Source organism: Vanellus vanellus (genome assembly GCF_965231255.1).
Source record: "Vanellus vanellus genome assembly, chromosome: 20".
Classification (NCBI taxonomy): domain Eukaryota; kingdom Metazoa; phylum Chordata; class Aves; order Charadriiformes; family Charadriidae; genus Vanellus; species Vanellus vanellus.
Window position 1 is genome coordinate 925,926 of NC_138925.1, and position 8,372 is coordinate 934,297.

The window sequence follows — 8,372 nt, forward strand, 5'->3', positions numbered from 1 at the left end:
AGCACAAGAATGACTCTGCCATGTAAGAACTTCTTCATACCCCATGCCCTGGCTCTCATGTGTGCTTCTTGATGGCTTAAAGACACCTTTGTATTTTCTTGGCTCAGCAGGATGCTGGTGTTGGCTCAGGCCGCAGGGAGTGAGTCTGGGCTCAGGGCAGAGAGCTCTGACCTGCCACAGGCCAGCAGAGCCCCCAAAGCTCTGAAAAAAACCCTCCTGTGCTGGGTCTGAAAGGGGTTCCCTCAGTCTGTCAAGCAATAGTGAAGCCGCCACCACCCCACGTCTGTGCAGATCACAGCTGGATGCAGCTTTGGCTCCCCTTCCCCTTTCATACGTGTCTCAGAAGTCTGCAGGGAAGCTGGATTTTTACTGAGCCGTTTCAAAGCTCTCTCATTAACTGCTTGCCAGCAGCCAGTTTTCTGATAATGGGTATCGCCTCTGGAAATTGCAGCCCCATAGCAACAAGGAGTTTAATGGCTATTATTCCTAAATGAAGGACACAGCTCTAGTAATCCACCTCTTGCCTCTAGCAAAGTCCCTTAGAAATGATGATTTCCCTTTGCAGGTAAGGCAGAAAAATACACACAATCACAAGTATGCTAAAAAGACACCGCCTGGTCTGGCAGTGCAATTTTTAACATTTTGAAATGCAGTTGTTGTTTTTATTCATGGAGTCAAGTAAAGATATGGGACTCTTGTAGGCATTTTGAAAATTGAAAGGTTCTAATCTTCCTTAGAAGAAACAAGAGGAAACTTGATTTCGAAGGTAGCGCTCATTTCACCTGATTTCCAACAGAGACTTTTGGGACCCTGTTCCAGTGCTTGTCCACTTCCAAGTTGGAGAAATTTTCCTGTATGTCCCATTGTATGGCAACATGTGCCCATTGCCACTGCCCTTTCTTTGTGCACCTGAATCTAGCTCTGTCCTTTTGCCAGCCCCTTCAGGCGGTGAAATTAGATCCCCCTCAGCCTCCTCTCCATCCATCAGACCAAACCCAGCGCTCCTCATATGTCCTGTGCTCCAGCTCCAACCGTCTCAGCGGCCCTCCTCTGGACCCATTACAGTTCATCAACATCTCTCCCATATCAGGGTGTCCCAAAAGTGGACATGGTACTCCAGATGCGCCCTCTTGAATGTTGAGTAGATGGGAAGAATCACTTCCTTTGACTTGCCAGCTATGCTTGTGTTAATACAGCCCAGTAAGAAGACCGTCTTCAATGACAGAAGGGCACATTCAAGGCAAGGACAAGAAAAATTGGAAAGATCATGTACGGCTCTTTTGCACCATGCTCATCCAGGTAGGCAGTGATGGGAAGGCATCTGAAAAGCCGCAGATCCAGTGGCAGCTAATGCAGGGAAGCTTCACCTTCCCAGCCCATAGGAACATGGTGGGATTTAAGCAGATGTTGATGAAGGATGTGCAGGGGTCCCCAAAGCCTGGGTGTGCAGGCTGGGCTCTGTGTGCTGGGAAGTGACCTCCCCAAGCCTGGGTACACCTGGTGGTGGCCAGGTTCATGCAGCTCCATCACTTGCCAGGCACCCCAGCCTCTGCCAAACAGCACACTTGTGGCAGAGCTTGACCGGGGTAGAGGCAGGGCAATGCTGCCAGCAGCACCAGCTTGCTTGCTTGCATGGTCCAGGTTGAGAAGAAGGTGCGGGCACTCAGTTCCCCAAAGAGGTGGCACCAGGATGCTTCACCTGCAGCCTGACCCTGGCTGCTGCAGGCTGAACCACCTGCGACCTGTTCTGCCCTGCCTCCGGGTACTTTAAATAGGTCAGCAGCAGGTGACTGGATGAAATTGCCCTTCATTTTATTGTAAGGGAGCTGCAGACAACGTCCTTCCCTGTGGCTAACAGCAGGGTTTTTCAGTGGCAACATAATGATTTTAATCCAGCAGTTTTTATTAACTCCTTACATGCCGTGTGCCTGTGCTAGTTCAGCCTTGCTCTGAAGCACCACCAGCCAGGTCAGGAGGATGTTGTCACTGCTCGTAAATGTGCAGAGGAACATGTCCCAGACATCATTGTGGGCCACAGCAGTACAAACCCGTCACTGGGAAACTGGTCAAAAGCCTTTCTCTGTGCTCCCCTGACTCCCTGCAGAGGCAAGCAGCCAGTGTGGAGGTCTAAAACACTGAAGTGGCAGTTTAGCCTGGAGATTAAAATCTCTCAATTTCTGGGGATAAACAGTGAACAACTCTGGCCTTCACATGTCACTGGGTGCCAGTAAACTTTCATTGTGGCAGACAGTAAGTGGAGTCACAGTAAAGGACATGATTTGAGCATCAGGGTAGGAACACTGTGGGGGCAGAAGGACACTGGGGAGGCAGGGGTAGAGATTGACTGGGAGACAAAATTAGATGTGATGGTGGGTGAACATCAGGGCAGGGAAGCCTCACTGGGGAAAAAAGAGCAGGATGAGGGCTGATAATGAACCTAGAGCTGGAGCAGGCATGTGGTGTCAGGTGCTTAGTGAGCTGCATGGGGTAGAAAGACAGTAAATCATGACAGTGTGAATCAAAGAGAACTGACTTGTCTTTATCCCCTGTGTTCTGGTGTTAAATCTGCCGTCTTATTTACCCAGTCTCCAGCAGATGTCTAAGAGAAGCAGGGCTGACATACCATGTGAGATGAGATAACCCTGAACAGCGCTGCTGAGAACCACCTCCGTTTGGCTGTGGTCTTGGCTGAGGTCACTTTTGCTCCTACAGTTGCTGATACTCCATTGGAAACCTCTTTCCTTTCCCAATAGACCAGGTGATGGTGATGGCTGAGAAGAATGGGGTCAATGGGGAAGACTCTATGTAGTTTCTTCCAGCTATCTGCACCCAGTTGTTTCCACATGCTTTTGTCACCCAAAGCTCCTTTAGCAGCCAGCAGAGATCAAATAAGCAAACCCAGAGGAGCCCAGGGCACCATTTCTATGTTTTAAGGTAGACATTTATAGCAGACATCTGAGTGGTATCCTATGACTGGCCATCGTACTTAATGGGATGGTATCAAACATAAAAATCTGTCTTAGCTGGTCCCAAGAAGACAAAGAAGAGGGGCCTGTGGTTCTGCATGTCCCACAGTGCCTACCAGGAAGGGTGGCAATTACCCCTGAGGACAACAGTGGCAATGCTTTGAATTGTCAACTCCAGTTTTCACCTTTGGATTTGCCAGTAAAAAGCAACAGAAGTGAAATTCCCAAGCAGGGGCTCCAGCCCCATGTTGAGCACTGTTGAGGCTGGGATTCATGAAACTCTCATGCATTTCCCCATTTTAGGAGTGGCCTGGCTTGCAAAAGTCTGAACACTGAATGCTTGGCTTCAGCAAGTGCTGAAAATGCTGAAAAACACCTTCTCTCTGCAGTGAACATGTAGGATTTCCAGCACAAACAGCAACATGAGGGACCTTGGTTTAGCAGGTGTGGCAAAGAGGCAGTAGACAGCCTCTGAGATGGGCAGGTCTGGAAAAGAGAGCTATGGCATCCAAAAAATTGAGTTCACCATGTCAGAAGCTGTTGCAGACCAGGTACTTGGAGACCCAGGGCAGCTATCCTTGCACATGCATGGCCACAGAGGGCCGAGTTGAATGGAGGGCGACCAAATAGCACTGTTGTAGTAAAAACCACGGTTGAAGGTAAAGCCAAACTAGTTGACATGCAGAAGTGACCCTGTGGGAGAAGCGCTCTGTTCTGGACAGGTCAGAATCAGTGGGTTTGGCCTGAAGACACTGAGAATTACAATGCCTGGGGCAGTAACTGACAATTAGAAAGGTTAAATGACATTTTTGTCACCCTCCAGCATGCAGTGCTGAATTGCTCCTCTCATTGTGTTGAGGACCCCCTATACTTCTCCAAAGAATTGTGGGAGCACCTTCAGCCATGATAGTTTACTTGAGACTGGAAGATATTAAACTGGGGTTGCCCAGGAGCATCTTGGGTTTTGACTGTGTACAGAGGCATGACCTTGTGGCCAGTGGATTTACTCTGGATCCCACCTTGTACGTGGGCTCCCTGAATAACACCATGGCATGTTTTCACCATAGGAGTTAGCTTCTGGCTACTATGAGACACAGCCTTCTGGCCTTGATCAACTCCCTGGTCTCAGAAGAGGCATCTGCATTTAAATCTTTGTTGTTGAGGATAAATAAGGTCCATAGCAACTGTATGGGGCTAGTGTAGGGCAGCCCACCTTGGACTGGAAACAGGAGCAGGCTGCCAGGGGCAGAGAAGTGACAGTGCCTCCAGCTGAGGTAGCCCCAGTGCCAGACCAGACCATAAGAGCAGCTGTGGTGGGACAGTCCACCAACAGTTTCTGAAATTGGGACACTCCCTGATCCCAATAGTTAGGCCAGGGACAGAGAGAAAAAAAGGCTGTAACAGGGACAATTCAGTCAGTCTAGTGGCTCCTGACACTGAAAAGAGGTGTTCTCTCCTCTTGTTCCCCTTCCCGCCTCCGCCCGTCTTTCCTGATGGCAGTCTCTGTCCAGTCCCTTGCAGTAGTTCATGTGCTTGTCAACCTTTCTGCAAGGGGATTCAACTCACAAACCTACTCTAGGAGAGCCCAGCACCACTGAGGTGTCTGCTGGGCTGTAGGAGTGGAAGGTAAAGCAAGACCTCCCCCTTGTGCTGAGCTGTCACATAACCTTGCACAAATGCTGCAGATGTGAAATTATTAAAGGAATAGTCTTGCAGAATCCAGAGACGAATAGTCCTTTTGCCTTAGAACAAATTTACCCAGGTCCTACAAGAGCATGACAGAGACACTGTGTCTCCTCCTGAGCTGTGATTGTGTTTTCCCTGGTTGTTTTTGTTTGTTTTTTTTTTTTCATAGAATGAGAGGAAAACAGAGTCCTTCAACCTGGAAGGGACCTTAGGAAGTGATTTAGTCCAACCTGTTACTAAATCCAGGGACAGCTCTGAGGTGACACGAGGTTACTTATGGCTTTCTCCTGTAACGTCTTGGAAATCACCAAAGTCTTCTGACAGCTGGTTTTGTATCAATATGGCTCTTTTGAAGTTTCCTTAATGAAGGATCTTGCTGAAAGATATAGAAAATGGCTACAGTTTCCCATTGGCTTGGGTTTTAGACTATGACTTAAAATCTTATTAGCTTGCCCAGGTGATAATCTGAATGTGCTATTTAAACGTTGTAAACAGTGGCATCTCCTGGCTCTCAGCTGGGGAAGAGAGTGGACACCATTGCTCCACATCCAGCCCGCTGAATACTGACAAAACAGAGGCACAGAGTAGAGAAGGGCACCCTGCTTCCACTGCGGCATGGATGCAGTTCAGGAACCCGGTGACACAGGACGGTTTTTTACCAACGCAGGAGGCTTTCCTCCTCCCTGTTGCCATGGGATAGGTGCAGGGCATGAGTAGTCGGTGCGCCCAGAAGTTCCTGCAATGCATGATGCAGATGACACATGCACATTATTGGGGATGGGGAAAGGCTCTGTGCAGCAGCTCCACTCCAGGATGGTTAAACAGCATGACTGAGACCCTGAGTTATCTCCCACAGGTGCCACAAAAACTTGTGTGGGGAATTACTGTGACTTATAAGCTGTCTTGGCTACATATGAGCTAGCCCCTAGGCTTCAGAGTAACCTCCTCTATTAATGAGATTATCTTGATTTATGACAAGTATGGATGGCCCTTTCCATTTTGTTTATCATTTCCCTTGCCATTAGGCATTTGCTCTGCCTGTGGTATGTGGGAAGGAAACAAGCCATGAACTTAGGAAAGCTGAAGATGAGAGGATTGTCAGCGAAGGAGACCTTGGAATACATTTAGAGTTTAAGTAGTAAAAAGTTGTCATTCCTGTCAGTGGGGCTAGACCTGTTTGCAGTATGCTGATGGACTATGTTCACAACCACAAAGGTCCCTTGCTGATCTGTGATCCTTTTCCACAGCTGTGGGGGTTTATTCCCAGTACCAACCAGCTCCACACGATGCCTTTTGCATCTTAACCTCGTGCTGCTGTTGTGGATCTCCTGCCTCACACCAGCATCTCATGCAGCTCTGACATATGCCCAGGACAGCAGTCTGGCTGTAGCTGTGGGCTTTGGCTGGGTGAATGTTTCTGCTCCATTGTGCATGCCACCCCGAAGGACGGTTCTTTTTACCACCCGCAAGCAGCCACTTTTGCCTCAGGGGAAGAGCAGACATTGCAGACTGTCTCCCAGGGGACATGGGTAGCATTTTCTGCAAGAGCAAACTCACCGTGACAAGACAATCTATCTGCATTCTTTATTTATTTGGTCTTCACTGCCCCATTTTCTTCAAGTTCATGAGTTCCCATTGTTACCCTACAGTCTGTCTTCAGTTAGGAGAAGAAAACACAGGGATTTGCTGGTCATGCCTCAGGAGAAGAGCTAGCCAGCAGCAGCCTCAGATATGCTGTTGCAGGACCTAGGTTAGTTTGTCCTGCATGTTGAAGCCAAAGAACATTTTCTTCTTTAGACAATGCAAGAATATTTCTCTAATACTTAACACAGCTTCTGGCAGAGGCTTTGCACTGGGCAGGTGAAAGTGTGAGGCATTTAAACAAATAAATTTCTAAGGTCACAGTGCAGTGCTATGCTCCTCTGCAGCCTGTCAGAAGGTCCTACTGACCAGGCTGGGCTGTCCTTACACCCGCTACCTTAGCAGAGCTGTCTCCCCTCTACAAAGACAGTCATGGTGTTGATCCCACATCCAAACCTATGGAAACACCCTATGGAGTGTTAAGTTGAGCGTTAGTTAGACTTCTACTCGTTTCTTGTGCTTCACCTGTCTAACAGGGAAAGTGTGTTAACTTAAAACTGACCACACTAAACTGTTTATCATTTGCATATGATAAAAATAAGGCCAGGTTGGATGGGGCTTTGAGCAACAAGGTCTAGTGGGAGGTGTCCTTGTCCACGGCAGGGGGGTTGGAACCTGAGGATCTTTAAGGTTAACCTAAAGGATCTTTAGGTTTAACCTAAACCATCTTATGATTCTATGAAAAATACTAATCACCAAACAAACTGGGTACAGAGGAAATAGGACCCCAGCCATGGGCTCGATGTGTATAGCAAAATGGCTTTAGCTCTTCTGCAGCAATGGTAGACAGGTCTTCACAGGTTTTCTGAGGGCTCTGTACAAAGCTTAGAGCTGGCACTTACTACCAAGACTGGCCTTGGATCATAGAATGGTTTGAGTTGGGAGGGACCTTTGAAGATCATCTAGTCCAAGCCTCCTGCTGTGGACAGAGACATCTTTCACTGGATCAGGTTGCTCAAAGCCCCATCCAACCTGACCTTCAACACTTCCAGGGTTTGGACATCTGCAGCTGCTCTGGGCAACCTGCTCCAGTGTCTCATATGTCATTTCCAGACCCTGGTTTTACTCTCTTGGGAGTATCAATACAGTTAACTGAGATCTGTGTCTCAGATGAGAGAGATATTCAGTCAGCAGGTTATAAAATGAAAGGAGCAGAGAATAAACTCAGAAGGTGAGCTGAGTTCCCTCAGATTAAGGAGAGAGGAAATAAGAAAAAAAAAAAAAAAAAAAAAAAGAAAGAACATCCCAGAAGCTACCAGAGGAGAAAAGTCGACAAAGGGTCTAAATGAAAGCTATGCAATTCTGAACAAAGTCAGTAGAGGGGAAGGTGAAGTGAAAGAATAAGATCCTTTAAAATTAATTTGAAAATAGCTGATACATTAGGAACCCTCTATCATCTAAAAATAGCTTTATCTGGATCATATATATGCAGTGGAGTTGGATCTGGACACTGCTTCCACTATGTGCCTTCTAGGCACATGTGGGCCATGCATACATATTCAGGGCCAGGGCAAGAGCAGCAAGGCTTGTGGTTCTTGATTTGGACACTCACATGCATTTCCAAAGATGGGGCAGATTTAAAAATTATTTGGTCCAAGCCATGTGTGTGCCACCAGGAGAACCTGGCCGACAGCTTCTCTTCACATTCTTGTGTATGTGAGCTGGTGAGCAGCATCATGTGCCTAGTGACACAAGACTGTGGTTCATGGTGGTGCTACCCAACGCAGACACGTGCCTATTCAAGCACTAAGTCTCTGCAGAACCTGAGTTTTTAGAATTCATTGTCCTAGTCCTACTAAGATTTTGGGGTGACTGGGATTTTTGGGTCCACTGGGATTTTTTTTAAACGATTGTCCATTAACTAGTGGCAGAGGAATGCTATGGTGCTAAAGCTTTGACATATATCTTCAAAACAGACATTGACATATCCTGGAAGTACCATTTGCCTGTGGAAATATTCCAATGCACAAATTCTTAGGATAATTTGGGTTGGAAGGGACCTCAGGAGGTCCTGCTAAAACCTCCTGCTCAAAGCAGGGTCAGCTATGAGGTCAGACAAGGCTTCTTTTTCCAGTCAGA